At 43.1% G+C, this 18,399-nt stretch overlaps 1 long non-coding RNA gene across 1 annotated transcript; it reads right to left on the bottom strand.

Moving 5' to 3' along the window:
• Positions 1–15,748: 15,748 nt before the first annotated feature.
• On the bottom strand, positions 15,749–17,634 carry LOC136475298 (uncharacterized). The gene is made up of 3 exons (XR_010763147.1): positions 17,525–17,634; positions 16,740–16,857; positions 15,749–15,985 (listed from the first exon to the last, which is right to left on the bottom strand). It is a non-coding gene; the product is annotated as an uncharacterized lncRNA (long non-coding RNA).
• Between the last annotated feature and the right edge of the window lie 765 nt (positions 17,635–18,399).

Genomic DNA, 18,399 nt, shown 5'->3' with positions numbered 1-18,399 from the left:
ATGCTGGAACTCCATGATCTCATAAACCCCAGTGCGCTGGCAAATGGCAATGGCATGATCAACTGAGGCCTTCTGCAACTCTGTAACATACTACCAGTCAATCCACTAAGACCTGGCAATCACAGGGTTCCTGGTGAGAATCACACTGGAGTAAAAGTCCAGGTGAAAGGCTGTCTGGAAGCGGTGATCATACTAAACCTTAGGTAAGCTCCTTGGATCAACCCTTCGCTCATCTCTAGCTCTCCTGGTCATACCCTTTCCCCTGTAGTCAACTCGGGGAACATAGGAGGGCACATTGGGCAGACGTGTCTCAAGAAGACCATAATGCATCCCCTGACCAGGCTGGTGCTAAACTGGAGGAACTGACTCCTCCTCCTCAATCTCCTGCTCCTCATCTGAGCTGACACCATCAAACCCTCTGTCAGTGCTCTTCCTCTTTTTATCTTCTCTGGGCTCTACTCTGAACTCATCAGAATCAGTGTCAGAAGAAGAGCTCCCTGATCCCTCTGCATACTGAGGTGCTGCAATAGAGGCGGCTCTGGTAGGCCTCCTGCTGCTCGGCTAGAATCCAGGATGCATCTCCTGTCTCGCCTTCTTGTACTTCTCAAGTGCTAGATCATGCTTGTGCTTGGACCTCGGCTCCTGTCGTCCACTCATGGCTGCTGTCCTGTATCCAAAGATTTCCAAAGAATTTTAGATACATGCCCATAGCTTATTCTTGAATTATAATTAGACATAGATTCTTTTATCCAAGGTTTTACAATCACCTTGACACACCATTGTCACAAGGTTTGCAAAACATAGATACAGAAGAAGTTGTGCCTAATAAACAATTCTAGGATAGCATAGAATCAAAGGAAGCAGAGAGCCTGCTCTGCTGGGTCATACCGGACACGTCCGGTAGAATACCGGACACGTCCGGTATGGGCGACCAGCAACCCTAACCAGAGTTCCTTGATTCAAACCAACACGGATTAATACCAAACTTTGGGCATTGCTTCTCCATCACCAATGCAGCATATTGACCGAAGGAATTTTCAAATCATGTATTGACCAAGTAGATCGGACGAGGTCCGTGATTAGGGTACCTTGAGAGGAGAGAAGAGAGAGCGATGTGAAATCCAAATCCACGGGCCTTCAATCCTTGATCCAAGCCTTCTCCAATGCAATCTCCCTCTTTTCCTTGGTGAAATCCTTGGTCGCCCTAGATGGGAAGAAGGGCGTCGGCTGATGGATTTGGAGGAGGCAAGTCTGTTTGGGCCGAAGGGGTATGCTCTGGTTTTTATAGTCCCGCTCATACCGGACACGTCCGGTATCATACCGGACACGTCCGGTATTCACAGGCTGGCCCAAATTATTCCAAAATGTGTTCTCACTCTTCCAATCCCTTTCTCTGTTGTTGCTCAGTCCAAAAATGTGTATGATCTTGATCCAAACCGAGTACTATCTCTTTTCTTATCCAATGCCATCAATTTATTTTCTCTTTTCCAAATATATGGCATAATCAATAATTTGCTTGCTTGAGAGAGATAAAGTGAGACAAAGTAGATTGTGGACTTAAGAGAAACCATGTCATGTGTGATTAGCCGATCAAACAATCAAGGAGAGCCATAATCACCACATGACAGGGCTAGGTCGCAAAGACCAAGATTCAAATAGTTTTTTCAAATTCACACCACCTACACATGCTAGTTATGGGTTTTGAAAAAACATCTCTCCTATGTCACACAAATGCACATTCTAACATGTAAAGGGCCTTAGATGCACTTACAATACATGTATGTAAAAACATACCTTTGCCTTGAGCCCACAAGAATACCACTAAGAAGATACATGGCATGATAATCTTTATGTTGACCTTGATTGCCAAGTAATCATGCTTGATACAAATTCAATTTTTCATCCAAAGGACTACAAAGAGTGCTAGATAAATTTGTTAGTCCACAATGGTGCAAAATAGAAATTTAGCTCCCCCTAAATAAGTGCTTCAAGTATTTTGAATGACTTTCAACAAGCACTTTTATTCTTTTAAGAATTTGGGAGTCAATTTTCTATTTTGACCATAAACTAAATAAAATTGCCATATTTAAAATTAAGTTCGGGAGATGCTCACAATCCACTTAGCTTTAATAAAACACAAGCTTCTGAGTAAGTTAGGTATATAAAAAAAATTATGGATCGAATACTCGGTTGCAACACAATTAGTGTTCTGGTCCATGCAATACCGGACATGTCCGGTAGTATACCGGACACGTCCGGAATACATAGAACAGAAACACTGGCTTTCTGTCCCTGGCCATATCGGACACGTCCGATGGTAATACCGGACACGTCCGATAGGTTCAGGACAGAACCAATTAATTCACTGCTTGTAATTTTAGCTCTAGTATTTATTGTAAACTTGCATCTCAACAAATGAATTTCTTTACTAGAGAGCCGTTAAGAGCATCATATGGCAAAGTAGAATTCCTTTTAATTGAATCTTATTAGCCACTTTCATTATTTCACAAATGTACCTATTTGTGAGCTATAGAACACGAAACGAACAAAGTGACTATCCTAAAAGGTTTAGGTACTTGTTACCAATGGTGAGGATGAAATATATGAGATGTTCATTGAATTATCTTCGGGTCAACCATATAAGAGATTATGATGAAAATTGGTTGATAGATTGAGTGAATATTGTCAATTTGCTTGCTCAACCACCCCGACCTTCATCTCATCACCAAGTACCTACATCATTAACCTAAGCACACTTTGGTACCCAACTCTTGTTGGGTCCTTTTAAGTTAGTCAACAAGTGCTTAGGCACCCAAATGGCTTTAGCGTTAGTTTGTGGTGAACACATCACCTTACTAGTGCTAACTCCATTTGTGGTCTTCCTAAGCATATCATTATAAACAAATGTGTTTGGCTTAGGAGTTTTACCATTTGGGCATTCATAGCTTAGATGCCCCTTTCTTCTACAAGCATAGCATATGCGGCCTTTGTGTGCTCTATGCTTGCTTTGCTTGTATGGACATCTATCAACCTTGTGGCCCATCTCATTGCACCCATAGCATCTCCTAGTTGCAACTTGGGCTTCCTTTCTTGCTTCTTTGTACATTGGGCATTTCTTGGTAGGATGCCCCAATTTCTTGCTCATGAGACAAGCACTTTGTCCATGACTCTTCACTTGCTTGGCCTCCTTGGTAGAAGCCTTTTGATTGGCGGCTTCAACCTTGTCGGCCCAACTCTTGTGTGGACACATAGCCCACTCATGTCCATACAATCCACAACCATAGCACATCCTTTTTCCATGTTTCTTGCTCTTGGTTGTGTTGGCCTTGCTTGAGATGTGATTCTTTTGTTGGGCTTTGGAGGAAGCAAGGTTTGAACCCTTCTCAAACTCCTTCACCATGTTATCACGGTTATCTTGAGAAGGTTGTGTTTTCTCCTTACCCTTCAACCGAATCACATCTTTCTTTAATCTTTGCACTTCTTCTTTGAGCTCTATGTTTTCTATAAGATTTAGCTCAATCGAAGATTGGCTTGCTTGAGGAGCACACTCATTAGTACAAGAAATATTTATTTGAGATGGTGTACTAGTGAGCGGATGTGTGAGAGGTTGAGAGAATTTTACCGATGTAATCACAACCTCATGAGCCACCTCAAGCATGATGCTTGATTCTACTACTTCCTCATGAGAGCACTTTAGATGAACATAATTTGTTTGTAGCTCATTATACTTGCTTGATAGTTCATCTAGCCTTGCCTTGAGCTCGAAGTTTTCCTTCTCTAGTTGTGAAACACTAGAAGAGGAGTTAGTAACTAAATCATGCTCAATTGACAATTTTTCATACCTCTCATTTATTGCCTTTAGCTCTTGCAATTTGGAGATGAGAAACTTTTCTTGATTTTGAAGCGATTGCTCTTGCTTCTCAATCTCTTCTTCAAGCTCATCATTCTTTTCAACTATCTTCATGATGATGAACTTGTCTTTATGGTTGAGATGATCAAGGTTGTAGTTGTCTTCAACTTCAATATCACTCTTATCTTGATCATCCACTTGAGCCTTCTCCTTTTCTTGATCTTTCTTGTTACTCTTCTTCTTGCTTTTCTTGGCCATGAGACACAAGTGATGAGTATCATGAGATACTGAGATTGACTCATCACTTGGTTGCCACCGGGCTTGAGCATCGTTGCAAACAGCTGCTTGCTGGTCTGCTGCCTCGGCCATACCGGACACGTCCGGTAGGCATACCAGACATGTCCGGTATGTGCAGGCAGACAGCACGTCATGTGCTGCTTGCACTTCTTGCTCCGGCTCGGTGCTCTTGAGGTCTTGTGAGGCTTCTTCGCTGTATGATGACACAATGGACATACTTTCCATTGACTTGATCTCAAGTGCATCATCACATTTGGATTTTCCATACAAATCAAAAGGTCTAGTCCAAATGAGATGAGCACTCTCTGGAGGTGGTTGTCCATTGAAGATTGCCTCGTCTTGAACCTCTACACTCAATGTACTCAAAATAATATTAATAGCTTGAGCATTGAGTTGCACGCATATCTCTTCCTCTTTTGATAAATTTTTGTAGTTGCTCCAATCAACTATAGAAAGAGGTATGCTTGCATCCACAATATGCTCAACAATAGGACTAATATGTCTAAAAGCATTGAGTACATGAATTGACCAAGGTAGAAAGTTTGAACCATCATTTTGGAGAAGCACTGGCTCCAACTCGATAGGCGTCGACATCCTTTTCTCACGGCGGTGAAGCTTTAGGTGAGAACCTCGCTCTGATACCAATTGAAAGGACCTAGGATGCCGCCTAGAGGGGGGTGAATAGGCGTTTCTGGAAATTAACACCTTTAAATGCGGAAACAATTAGAAAGGGGAGTTTTCAAAATGGAAACTCCAAATTAAGAGTACTACCACCCCTCACAAGTTAGCCACAAAGTAAACAAGGTATAAAGAATATATCTAGAAGCTACAACCCTGCAACACCAAGTTAAAACAGAGAATAAATATTTTCAGTGCAGGCAGGAAATACCGGACGTGTCCGGTATGAATACCGGACGTGTCCGGTATACACGATTTCTGCAGATCGGCCCCGAACTTGCTCCTTTCGATTTCTATCTTCAAACCAAACTGCAGGCACCTAGTGGAGATGACAATATACACAGAGAACCTGCAGAACAGCTAGAGCAACACAAATATCAAATGAAATGCGAATTTAGACACGATATTTGTTTTACCGAAGTTCGGACTCGTTCGAGTCCTACTCTCCGTTGAGGGGGCTGCGGGCGACCCAGCGAAGGTCAGCCCTAGAGGGTACCACGAAGGTCACTCTAGCCAGAGTCTTTTCCAACTCCTTTTCCTCCTTCCACTAATTTGATTCCGAGGCGGCGGAATCGACCGTTACAAACTTTCCGAAGCAACCACAATCTCTCGGTTGCTCTCCGGAGACACCTAGCCGTCTAGGACCGAAGAGTCCAAGAGTAACAAATGCGAATCACGAGATTGACAATATGCACAAGTGCTCAAGTGGTGGCTTGCTCTCTTTTTCAAATTCTCTCTTAACCCACAAATTGATTTTGCAATTTGGATCACACACTCACTAAGAGAGGGTTTAGGAGAGTTGGCAAGGCTCAAAAACGTGTGTCTATCTCAGCAGAATCAGCAGCCTCCAAAGGTGGAGGCTTGGGGGTATTTATAGCCCCCTTGAAAAACTAGCCGTTTTATAGCCGTTGCAATACCGGACACGTCCGGTATGACTCACACTGCGCTAACGGTAACTAAGTTACAGTGATGTTGTGAGGCGTCGGAACTCCCGAAGTATGCCGGGACTTCCGACCCTCGGAACTCCCGACTCAAGTCGGAACCCCCGACCCTCAGCAATTTTAAAAAAACATGTAACTGAGTTAAAGTTAGTGAGGTGTCGGAACTCCCGACGTATGTCGGAACTCCCGACCATCGGAACTCCCGACTCACGTCGGAACTCCCGACCCTCAAGGCTTTTGAAAACTAGCCGTTGGCTTCTGGTCATCCATACCGGACACGTCCGGTATGACCAGGACAGTGAAACCTCCAAGTCTGTTGAAGTGCGAGACATCGAAACTCCCGACCCATGCCGGGACTCCCGACCGTCGGAACTCCCGACCTACGTCGGAACTCCCGACGAACCAACCCGAGAACAACAATTTTTCAGCTTCTGGACAAATACCGGACACGTCCGGTATTGCCAGACCAGCAAGAAATCAGTTAGCACTTTTGTCGCTCAAATAATCAAACCTCACATGGGTTGGCTTGAGCACTTATGAAACATTATCTATCAACATGATGCATCCCTCTTAATAGTACGGCATACCTATTAAACTCAAGATCAAAGGAAAAATGAATTTATACCACTTGAGTTGATTTCTTTTGAATTGATGCCGTCCCTTCCAATCTTCATCAAGTAAGGGTGCTAACAAGTTGATGTTGATCTTTTCACTTGAGCATAGCCATCTTGAGCATGTGACTTGATTCCATTCATCAAATTTGAATAACCCCAAATGTATCAAGTCACTTCCATCAAATACTTCATTATAGATTTGATTCTTCACATCAATATGACCATCTTAGCTTGATTAGTACCTCAACTAAATGCAAGTACTTTCTTCTTCACCCTAGCTAGGTTCTTCGGCCGCCAAGCCGTCGCTTGCCCTTCACCCTTGCTTAGTACCTCGAAGCCTTTCCTTGCTATCTTCACCATCTCAAACCATCAAGTCACATCTTGTGTTGAATCATCCATTCATATGTATTGTTATCTTTTTCATTTTAATTTAGCAAGCTTCAAATATGAGACCATTCCATATGCAATCCCTCATGTCTCATTAACTAATAATCATGAGCTTGCTTTCACATAGTACATGGAAATCCCACAAGAAATAAGCCTTCACATGAATTCCATTTGCATTGTTGTCTTGTGCTTGAACTAGATTGTTTATACAACAACACATCATTTTGGCTTTCATTAAGTACCTGTGAGATAACTTATTACCTGTTCACACTTAGCAAACGGGTTAGTCCTTTAATCACGTTGTCATTCAATCATCCAAAACCCACTAAAGGGCTAGATGCACTTTCAAGAAGCAAGTTGACGAACTGCGTGCTCAACTTGAGCTGCCACCGATCTACAAGAAGAAGCCCCGGTCATTCACCATGGTTGACACCGCCCCATAGGTGTTAGGTCCCTTGTTTAAAGCTACGACGTTGTTAGTTCGTGTGTCATGTCTAGTCTGGTCTTGTCTTGTGAACTTTAGTGATTAGATGTTTTTAATTGTGAACTTGGATGATTTGGAGTTTGTTTGATTGCTAGAGGTTTGTGGGTATGTCCACAAATTCCATAGATTTGAACCTTAAGTTTAGATGAGGTCTTAATGCAGATGGGTTTTCTTTATCATATCTCTGCTGTGCTATTTTCTAGAGCAGCCTATGTTCTTTATCTTGTATCTCGAGATCTGAGCTGCTAAAAATTCTGAAATTTTTGTGGAGATATCTAGACTTCTGTATCTTTCAAATGCCTCTAGAATCACGTCAATATCTATTCAGGTTTGTGAGATCTAGCTATCACAAGTTGATGTTTCTGCGCAGACTAGAACCCAAAACAGATTCGGTTTAGCTCTGTTTTTGACCATGTGTATATTAGAATCTGTGTAGAAGTGGTAGTGCAAGCTCAACCAATAGCCACTGTGAACTAGCTGGATGGTGATGCTAATAAACAAGATCGTGTTGTGGAGGAGTTCCCGGATGTCTTCCCCGATGACTTGTCAGGTATGCCACCTGACCGTGACATTGAATTCATTATTGAATTGTTACCTGGAACTGCACCAATAGCTAAACATCCATATAGAATGGGGGTTAATGAATTAGAAGAGCGTAAAAACAACTAAAAGAGTTGCAAGAAAAAGGTTTCATACGCCCTAGTTCTTCCCCATAGGGGGCACCTGTGATCTTTGTGGATAAGAAGGATGGTACCCAACGGATGTGTGTGGATTCCGTTCACTTAATGAGGTTACTATCAAGAATAAATACCCTTTGCCAAGGATTGATGATTTGTTTGATCAGTTGACAGGTGCCTGTGTGTTCTCCAAGATTGATCTCTACTCAGGTTATCATCAGCTAAAGATTCAAAACTCAGACATACCCAAGACAGCATTCACTACGCGGTATGGTTTGTATGAGTATACCGTTATGTCTTTTGGATTGACCAATGCACCTGCATACTTTATGTATCTGATGAATAAGGTGTTCATGGAGTTTCTTGATAAATTTGTGGTGGTATTCATTGATGACATACTGATATTCTCCAAGACTGAAGAAGAATATGCTGAACATATAAGGTCAGTCTTGCAAAAGCTTAGAGAACATAAGTTGTACGCTAAGCGGAGCAAGCGTGAGTTTTGGTTGAAGGAGGTCTCTTTTCTGGGTCATGTTGTCTCCAATGGTGGAATAGCAGTGGATCTAGGCAAAGTGCAAGATGTATTGAATTAGAAACCACCAACCAATGTAAGTGAGATTCGTAGCTTTTTGGGATTGGCTGGATACTACAAGAGGTTCATCGAAGGTTTTTCCAAGCTTGCTAAGCCTATGACAACTCTATTGGAAAAGAATGCTCAATTTATATGGTCTGATAAATGCCAGGCAAACTTTGATGAGCTAAAGAAGAGATTGACTACAGCTCTAGTATTGATTTTGTCTGATTTAAGCAAGAACTTCTCTATATATTGTGATGCATCTCGTTTGGGCCTTGGATGTGTTCTTATGCAAGAAGGAAGAGTGGTGGCATATGCATCTAGACAATTGAGGAAGCATGAGTTGAACTACCCTACTCATGACTTGGAATTGGCAGCAGTGGTTCATACTTTAAAAATCTGAAGACATTATCTAATTGGGCATAAGAGTGATATCTATACAGATCACAAGAGTTTAAAGTATATCTTTACCCAGTTAGATCTGAATCTGAGACAACATCATTGGTTAGAATTGATCAAAGATTATGATTTGGAAGTCCATTATCATCCGAGAAAAGCAAATGTCGTAGCTGATGCACTTAGCAGAAAGAGTTATGCCAATGGACTTCGGATGATATTTATGCCAGCAGAGTTGTGTGCTAAAATGGAGTATCTCAACTTGAGCTTCGTCAATAATGCAATGGAATTGGTGATAGAGCCTACCTTGGAGCAAGAGATACGCAAAGGTCAATTGGAGAATGAAAAACTTAAGGAGATAGCGGAGAATATAGTGCTTGGAAAGGCACCAGGATTCAGGATGGATGAGAATAGTACTCTTTTGTTCGGGAAAAGGATATGTGTACCTAAAGTGAAGGCTATCTATGATGTAGTTCTGCAAGAGGCACATGAGTCTGCTTATTCTATACATCCTGGAAGTACCAAGATGTATTTGGATCTCAAAGAGAAGTATTGGTGGTATGGTTTGAAGAGAGATGTGGTAGAGTATGTGGCTTTGTGTGACACTTGTCAAAGGGTGAAAGCAGAGCATCAAAGACCTGCAGGGTTGCTACAACCAATGAAGATTCCTAAATGGAAATAGAAATAAGTTGGTATGGATTTTATCGTAGGTTTGCCCCATACTCAAAGAGGTTATGATTCAATATGGGTAATAGTGGATCGACTCACCAAGGTTGCTCACTTTCTACCAGTCAAGACTACCTATATAGGTGCAAGGCTAGCAGAGTTGTACATGGAAAGGATAGTGTGCTTACATGGTGTGCCTAAGAAAATTGTGTCTGATAGAGGCACTCAGTTTACGTCGCAATTCTAGCAGAAAGTACATAGATCTTTGGGGACAAAGTTGAATTTTAGTTCTGCTTACCACCCACAAACTGATGGACAGACTGAAAGGATCAACCAGATTTTGGAAGATATGTTGAGAGCTTGTGCACTGCAATATGGTACAAGTTGGGACAAGAGTTTGCCATATGTTGAGTTCTCGTACAATAACAGTTACCAAAAGAGTCTCAAGATGTCACCTTTTGAGGTGCTGTATGGGCGTAAATGTAGAACGCCTTTGTTCTGGAATCAGACAGGTGAAACTCAAGTGTTTGGACCTGATGTCCTTAGAGACACAGAAGAACAAGTGAGAATGATTAGAGACAACTTGAGAGTGGCTCAGTCCCAACAGAAGAGTTACGCTAATACCCACAGAAGAGAGCTGACTTTCAAAGTTAGGGATTATGTGTACTTGAAGGTGTCACCAATGAGAAGTGTGAAAAGATTTAATATGAAGGGAAAGTTGGCACCGAGGTATATTGGACATTTCAAGATCCTAGACAGATGTGGAGAAGTAGCCTATCAATTGGAACTGCCTGAGAGTTTGTCAGGTGTGCACGATGTGTTTCATGTTTCCCAATTAAAGAAGTATTTGCGAGTACCAGAAGAGTAGATTCCTTTAGAAGAACTTGCTATTAAGGAAGATCTCACATATGAAGAGTATCCGATAAAGATCTTACAGATGACAGAAAGAGTTACAAGGAGCCGAGTTATAAAAATGTGCAAGGTACAGTGGAATCGGTATACAGAGAATGAGGCAACTTGGGAAAGAGAAGAGGATTTGCGAAAGTCTTATCCACAACTGTTTGAGTAAGCAATCATCCGAATCTCGAGGACGAGATTCATCTTAAGGGGGGTAGAATTGTAACACCCTAAAATTTGCAATCTTTTAAAATAGTTAAATTTGATTTATTTATGCAATTATGTGTGCATTAAAATATAGGAAAATAATATTTTTTGTGAAATTAAAAATCAATCATAAGGATATATACATGTTGATGCACTCATGCTGCAGCATTGTATTTAATATGTTGAGTGGTTTTGATTTAAACTCAAAAGGATTCAAAAATCATTTGGAAATGAATTTAGAAATTTGATTTGGAAAAAGAAAAGGAAATTCTTTCCCTTCCCCTCCCTTCTTCATTTTGGCATGCTAGCCCATTTCCTTCCCCATCGGCCCGCTGGCCTTCCTTCTCTTTTTCTTTCCTCTCCTCCTGTTTTCTTCCTGGGCCGGCCCAACCGGGCGAGCTGGCAACCGTTGCCGCCGCGCCCTCCCTCCTTCTCTGCCGCTAACGGCTTGGGCCTGCTTGCCAGCGCCGTCCCCCACCTCCCGCGCGTCCCACGCCCGGTCAAGCCGCAACCGCCGCCGTGCCCACCTCGTGTCATGGGAGCGTCCTCCCCCACGCCCCGGCCTCTATAAAGGAGCCGAGCCCATCGACGCCCTCCCTGCTGTCTCCCTGGTTCCACTCTCACGTTCGCCCATGCACGAGGAAGTCGCAACCGCTGCGCCGAGGTCCGTCGTCCGTCCCACCGCGCGGTTCGCCGTCCTCGAGCCGCCGTCATCTCCGATTTTCACCGTGGTGAGATTCGCCGTGCTCCCCTCCTTCTCCCCGTGCCTTTAATTTCGTGTTTCATGGCCTCTAGGGTCCAATCCGCGTGCGTCAAGGACCTTCGTGTCGCCGGCCATGGCGACCACCCTGCCGACCATGTCCTCCGGCCGCATTCTCGGCCTAGGCGAGGTCGCTTTCACCTCCTTTCTCCCCCGGTGCCCTCGGTTCGTCGAACCATGACCCGTAGACCCTGAACCACGTGCGTCGGCGAGTTTCTCACCGCCGGCAATGGCTGTGCCACCGTGCCGGCACTGTTCCGGCCACCGGCCTTCTCTCTCTTTCCCCAGCTCTAATCTGAGCCATCCATCGCTTGATCAACGGCCCAGGGTGGCCGATACCCCTTCGCCGTGGCAAAGTTGATAAAGAGTCCCTCGGTTTTCGGCAATTTATGCCCGCCGTCCCTCAGTCGACTAAATCCGAATATCCTTTTCATTTATTTTAAATCCGAAAATAGTTCATTCTAATTATAGAAATGCCACTGGATTTGTTTTGCTCATAAAAACTTCGTTTTAACTCCGATTTGACCCATTCCACTTGCGTTAGTTTCATAATCGCATAATCTACGTGTTAATACCACTATTAACCATGTTTGCAACTTTTAAATTTCATAGTTAGGTTTACTTAATTAATTTGCTATAGGAAACCCCGTTTAATTCATAACTTTCGTGTTTTAGCTTCGTTTTTAGTGAACCTCGCGTTGACGTGATCGTAGCGAGACATAAATTCTTTTCATAAACATTTTATTCTGTTTTCTGTACTGCTGGTGTACTGTTCTAACTATAGATTTGTTTGCTTTGCATGAATGTTCCTGAAATGTTGTATGTTGCCGTGTTGGTCGTGTTCAGACGGTGAGGAGGACGTTGGAGACCAAGAGTTCTTTGACGACCAGCAGGAGTTTGTTAACCAAGGCAAGTATAGCATGGGATCTACCTTGATGTCCTATTCATCATTTATTAATTACTCATTTGCATGTGTCTAATTTTGATACCCGTAAGGATATCCTAGTGGTTGAATATCCTGTTTTCCTTGTCTCCTAAGGGTTATATGCATATGGGTAGATGCTAGCGCTCAATGTAATTGTACATGATTTACATATTGAACAATGATTCTATGGAAAGAAAAGGTAAAGTTGCTTTTAAACAACTGAATTATAGGGCGAAGGAGCAAATGATTTTTTATCATGATGCTCTCGGCCCTCCATAAGGACTTATCTGTCGGCAAAAGCTGGGACTGATAGTGCAACCGTGAGGTTCACATGGCTCTGACTTTAGCTCAGTAATAGGACCTTTTCTAGCTTGTTAGAGGTTACCTTTATGGCGCAAAAGGGGCTTGCCACGTTGGGTATAGGACTGCCCCTGTTCTTATGTGTATAGCCACGAAGGATTTGTGCCATAGGAAAGGGGGGTTCCTACATCTGCCTGCCGAGGAAACCTAGCGGCCCTAACTTGTTAGCGAAACCTATGAAATGGCTTCATAGTGTACCCCGTCCGCTCACCTTGGCAGTGATATGAGAGTAATTAACCTGGGCATATGGGAATCACGACTCACGGTGAATGTGCACAACCTCTGCAGAGTGTTACAAACTGTTATAACAGCCGTGTTCACGGTCACGAGTGGCTCGGAAAACTCACAGAATAACTGGTTATTTATTTTTATTCATTTATGACGTTCTACGATGATAATATGTTACAATTGATTTTGCCATCCAGGGTGCATGACTTCCCCATTTGCACGGCACGACGTTGCTCTCCGGCCTGTCGATGCGTTGGTCGTCTTCCAGAATGCATGCAGGGCGCAGGGCGATACGGTGTGCGGGAGGCCGGTGCAGCATGCATGGATGGGAGTGGAACGCTCCGCTTGCTGCCTCGGCCGGTGGCCGCTTTGTTTGTCCAAGTCCCATAGTCTTCATTGAAAATAGTGGCAAACCCTTGGATCTTGCTTAGACGGTGAGTAGGACTTGCTTGGCGGGGCTAGGGGCGCACGGAGAGCAACGACAAGTGAAGGCCGGAGACATGGAAATGAAAACGAAAAAAGCTTGCGACAGACAATAATAAAGAGTCGCTAAGCGCATATTTTTCTATAACTGGGCTCTTATTATTAGACTTGCTCGTGCATTTAACTCTAATAAAAAATATGCACACCCATACAAGTTCGAGAGTCGCTAGTAGCAGGGGCGGATCTACAGGGTATGCCAGGTATGCACCGGCATACCCTGCAGTCCAGCAAGTATAGAGTACGTATATACGTGTAGATTTGAGAAAAAACGTACATGAAAGATGACCAGCGGCCGTGTGGCGTCTGGATGGTTTCCGCTCACCACTCACGACGGCCATTCCACTTTCCACTTATAGGCCCACGATCAACGCGGCCCGCGGCCACAACCCACATGACCTGACTCCATAGAGCCCACACGGTGACGCCTTGGCCACACAACAGAACTTGGGAGTTGGAGTCCATGGCTCGGACGCCGCCGCGCATAATTCGGAGCGACGTGCGATGGATCGACGGAGTCTCAGCCCGCCGACGACTCTAGTCGGCGAAGCCGCATATGCACCCGCCGCCTAGCGTGGCTACAAGCAAAGGAGAGTCGTGACTAATTATGATCGGGATCTATCAGATCAAGGAGTTAAGGATCTGCTAGGCTGCTCCGCTGCTAATCTGATTGCCGGCCACAGAGGTGAGCCTCTACTCTTTTCTTTTCTTCTTTTCACATCGAGGGGATATTTTTTTAAGTTGATAACAAAAATAATATAATCAAGACACTCATGTTTCTTAGAAAGTATTCTCCTAAAAAAGCCAGACAAGTAGTATTATAAGTCGCTTGCACTCTTTTATTTATGTCTAAACTTTGAACTGTTAGGCGTTCGAATTTGAAACTTATTCTGTAACTGAGTGCGTGTATATCAAATTATGTTATAATTGTACAATTATTACCGAATTCACAAATTATTTTTATCAAATTGTATATGAATTTTTTTTAGCGGCATAACCTAAGTTAAATTCCTAGATCCGCCACTGGTGAGTAACACAGAGCCGGTGAAGTAAATAGTGGCTTCCCTGGCTTCTCTTTTTTCCAAAAAAAAAAGATCACCTAAAAAATCGCAACGGCTCCACCGCCTTAGTGTAAAGACCCTATGAGTATTTAAGAAACCATAAAAAATTTAAAGTCTGTCTCATGGATCACATTTCCAATCATCTTGGCCACAGTCAGTTCATTGGTCACGGTGTGAGAACAAATTCAAAGGCAAATTTATAAGGTGTTTGGTCGGAAAAATGGGTTAGTTTATTATTTGCTTATTTTCTATGATTTATAAAATAATCACCTTATTTCTTACAAGCTAATAACTAATACAACAGGTACAGCATGAGGAATAAAATCATTCGGTTAAATTTAACAAATGGACTCGCGGTGTCGTGGCCACAGCTGCTAGCACACTCAACCTAGAGTCCTTATGCCCGTCGTCGAGGGCGGGCAAGAAGCGACACCACGGTGTGGCGAGCTCGACCCCGAACCAGCTCCTCAACCGCATTTGCATCGTTCGGGCCTCCCCGTTGCCCATCTATACCAATACCAAAGAGAGTCTCCTGCTGCTGCCTGTTCCTGTTGATGCTTGTCAGCCTGTTCCTGCTGCTACTGGCTGGTACTCCTACTAGCTACGGAGTAGGCAGTTGCAGCTGCTTGTTGCACGCGCTAGTAGTAGTCCTAGCGTGCAAGTGCAACAGTAGGTCATCATTTTGCTTGTGGCATTAGTTCCGTACCTTAGCTCGTAATACCAGCACTACTGCAAAAGTTAACCGTAGGGGTGGCTCTAAGCCTCTGTAGAGGCGGCTGCGCCAGCCGCCCTTCTCAGGGTGTTTCTACAGAGGGTGTCTCTGTAGGAGCGGTTTCTTGACCGCCCCTGCAGTGCCCTCTGTAGGGGCGGCTGGTGTTTTCAGCCGCCCCTGCAGTGCCCTCTGTAGGGGTGGCCGGTAATATCAGCCGCCCTTGTAGTGGACTTCTGTAAGGACGGCTGTATCACCAGCCGCCCCCTGCTGTGTATATTTGTAAGGGCGGTTCAATCAAGAACCGCCTCTACAGTGGATTTTTTAGCAAAAAAAATAAATAATTCAAATTCAAATCTATATATATATATATATATATATATATATATATATATATATATATATAATTCAAATTCGAATCTGAACGCCACAAATATACATATATACATCCACAAACACAAGACCATTATTTAGAATATCATCACAAGTCATAATTCACAAAAGTCCATCATTACAACATAGTCCATTATGAAGTCCATCATTATAACATAGTCCATTAAGAAGGTCCCCATATCTAAGTATCTAAATACTGACAGTGCACTATTATTACTGAGTTGTAAATTCTTTGCTCATTCTTCTATATTGAATAGTCTAGAAGGAAAACAAGGCATGAACTAATTCCCATGCAGCACAACTAATATAAGGAAATATTGCAACAAACAGCCACCACAAACTTAACTGTAAGTCATCATCATAGGCATCTACGATGGAAGAGTACATCAGAGAAGCACGCCCTGCAAATATTAAGAGTAAAAGTTTGGTGAGTCTATGCAGCAGCATCAGTGAAATAACCTCCAAAGTTTCTGTATAACACATGGCTTTCCTATGAGACAAATACCATAGATTAAATGAGGCAAAGTCAGTTATAACACCAAGTATCACAGTTGAAAGAGGAACAATGAAACTAAGTTTAAGGACAATAATATAGATATAGCTCTAGCAACTTATACAATACAATGACTTGTAGATAGGGTAGTATGGGTTCAAGTTCATTCTGAATAGATTAAAATCATGAGCAGAACCATATTTGTTAATGTGAAAGGAGGGCTGCAAAAATTAGCGCCAAGTTGTATTGAAATAGACCATAGACCATATATATGCTATAAGGAGTCAAGGGACATAAAAAAGCCTCTTATTTCAGAATACAATTATTATCTATTTTAAGGTTGTCAAGATGGAAATCTATAACAATTGTAGATAGACTTATTTGAAAGAAGACAGAAGCATATTGAGAGCCTAGGTAGTCCAGTACACTATCATGCATCCACAATTGTTACTTATAGTAGGCATCTTCACCACAGAACTCATCACTACTAATATTATTAGAAAAAGAGCTGAATCTGCTACTACCTGTATAGAAAATAATTGTAGTCTCTGTCAGATGCGGCAAAAGAAAAACTAATCTTCCTCAGGGCAATAATTAAAATCAGATGACAATATGAAAAAGTATAATAGAGCAAACACAAAAAGGATTGCAGGTAAGCTTACATCTAAGAGCAAAAATCCTTGCAGCCCCCCTATGGATCACAAGCGGAGGAACTGCATTAGCTCTCCCTCCTTGCCTGTACTTCCGTGTAACACATGCTTTTGTATGAAATGTGTAAGCCTGATGCAAGGGGATGGGAAACAAATTAATCTGTAATTCATTAGCAATTAGCTGACCGCATACTTTTAGTTAGAAATATGAACAGTTGGTACTAGAAGTAGCAGGTGCAAATCAAAATAGTTTTTGGCTCCTGCACTCCAAGGCTCTCATCAATGAACTCTAAATGGAAATATTTTTCATTTGTGCATGTGGAGCATTCATTTTACTAGGCACCAACATGTGAAATATGTACTATCAGGTTGTCAATAAAAAAATCCACTGCTTGTAATCACAATAACATGTGAAATCAAGAAGACACTTGTGCAGACACTCCAGGAAGATGACAGCAGTGATGTAAGTCTGGCATTTAGGCTTTATCTTACTGTTAATAACCCAGAAACGACTAGCATTTCAATTCTTCCCTTGTTTATATTTGTAGCTGAATTGAGAGTGATTTATCTTTTTAAATAACAATTTATATTTGTCAGACGGTATCCCCCACCACACACTGCACATATTTCATTAACAATTGCAGCACTGACGATTTGGCTGCCACGAGAGCGAATGAAAGATCTAACAATCCAAAGGATGTAGTTACATTTTACTGCTTTTGAACTAATATAGATCTAGTCCAACCCCAGTGGCAAATCATCGGGCAGAATAAAAGAGGAGGGGGAATTGGACTTACGGATGCGAAAAGCCGTGGAGGATGTAGTGGTGGAACGCGTCGATGCCTAGGTTTCTGCTGCCTCCTCACTGTGACCCGCCGTCGTGTCCTTGCCGTGACCAGCCGTCTCCTCGTCGCTGCCTCTGCCGCCAGATCTACGAGAGGGAGAGAGTGTGAGGGAGATTTTGAGATAGAGGGAGAGAGTGTGCAGCGTTGGGTAGAGGCGGTCGAGGGCGCTGTGGGGCGAGCTGAGTTTACCGGCTGTGCTGACCTGGAGACGGCGTCTTGGCAAGATTTGAGGTCGGCGGCGCGGATAGGCCGAGCTGAGGTCGCCGGCCGAGCTATGGTCGCCGCTGGGAGGGGCCGAGATGAGGTCGCCAGCCGCTGCTGAGCGCGCGGAGGAGGCCACTGTCGAGGGCGGCCGGCGGTCGGCCGAGGGCGGCTCGCTTGCAGGACTGGCGGCAGCGTCGCTTTTTTTTCTTTGACCAAAGAGCGTGCGGCGGAGGTGAAGTGTGCGCTAGGGTGGGGAATTGGGCTGAGCGCCCAGGCGGGGATAGAGGTAGGCGCTGTGTTGGCGGGCTGGACAAAAAAATTCTGACAGGTGGGTTCATATAAAAGTTAAACGTGAAGAAGGCCCAATTATGAGACACCAAATAATCTCAAATGAAAATTTGATAAACATCAAAGTTGTAGAGGTCATCAAGATCTACAACTTTTATTTTTGTCATCTTGTCATTTGACAAAATTTGAACCTTTCAAATTTGAAATTTTAAAAAATGACAAGTTCGAACCAAAATTTGAGACCCAAAATGATTTCAACATAAAAAGTGATGAATACCAAGGTTGTAGAGGTCATGAAGATCTACAACTTTTATTTTAGTCATTTTGTCATTTGA

Source organism: Miscanthus floridulus, chromosome 8, assembly GCF_019320115.1.
Source record: "Miscanthus floridulus cultivar M001 chromosome 8, ASM1932011v1, whole genome shotgun sequence".
NCBI lineage: Eukaryota > Viridiplantae > Streptophyta > Magnoliopsida > Poales > Poaceae > Miscanthus > Miscanthus floridulus.
The sequence above is the reverse complement of the archived record's forward strand: the minus strand, read 5'-3'. Positions and strand labels throughout refer to the sequence as shown.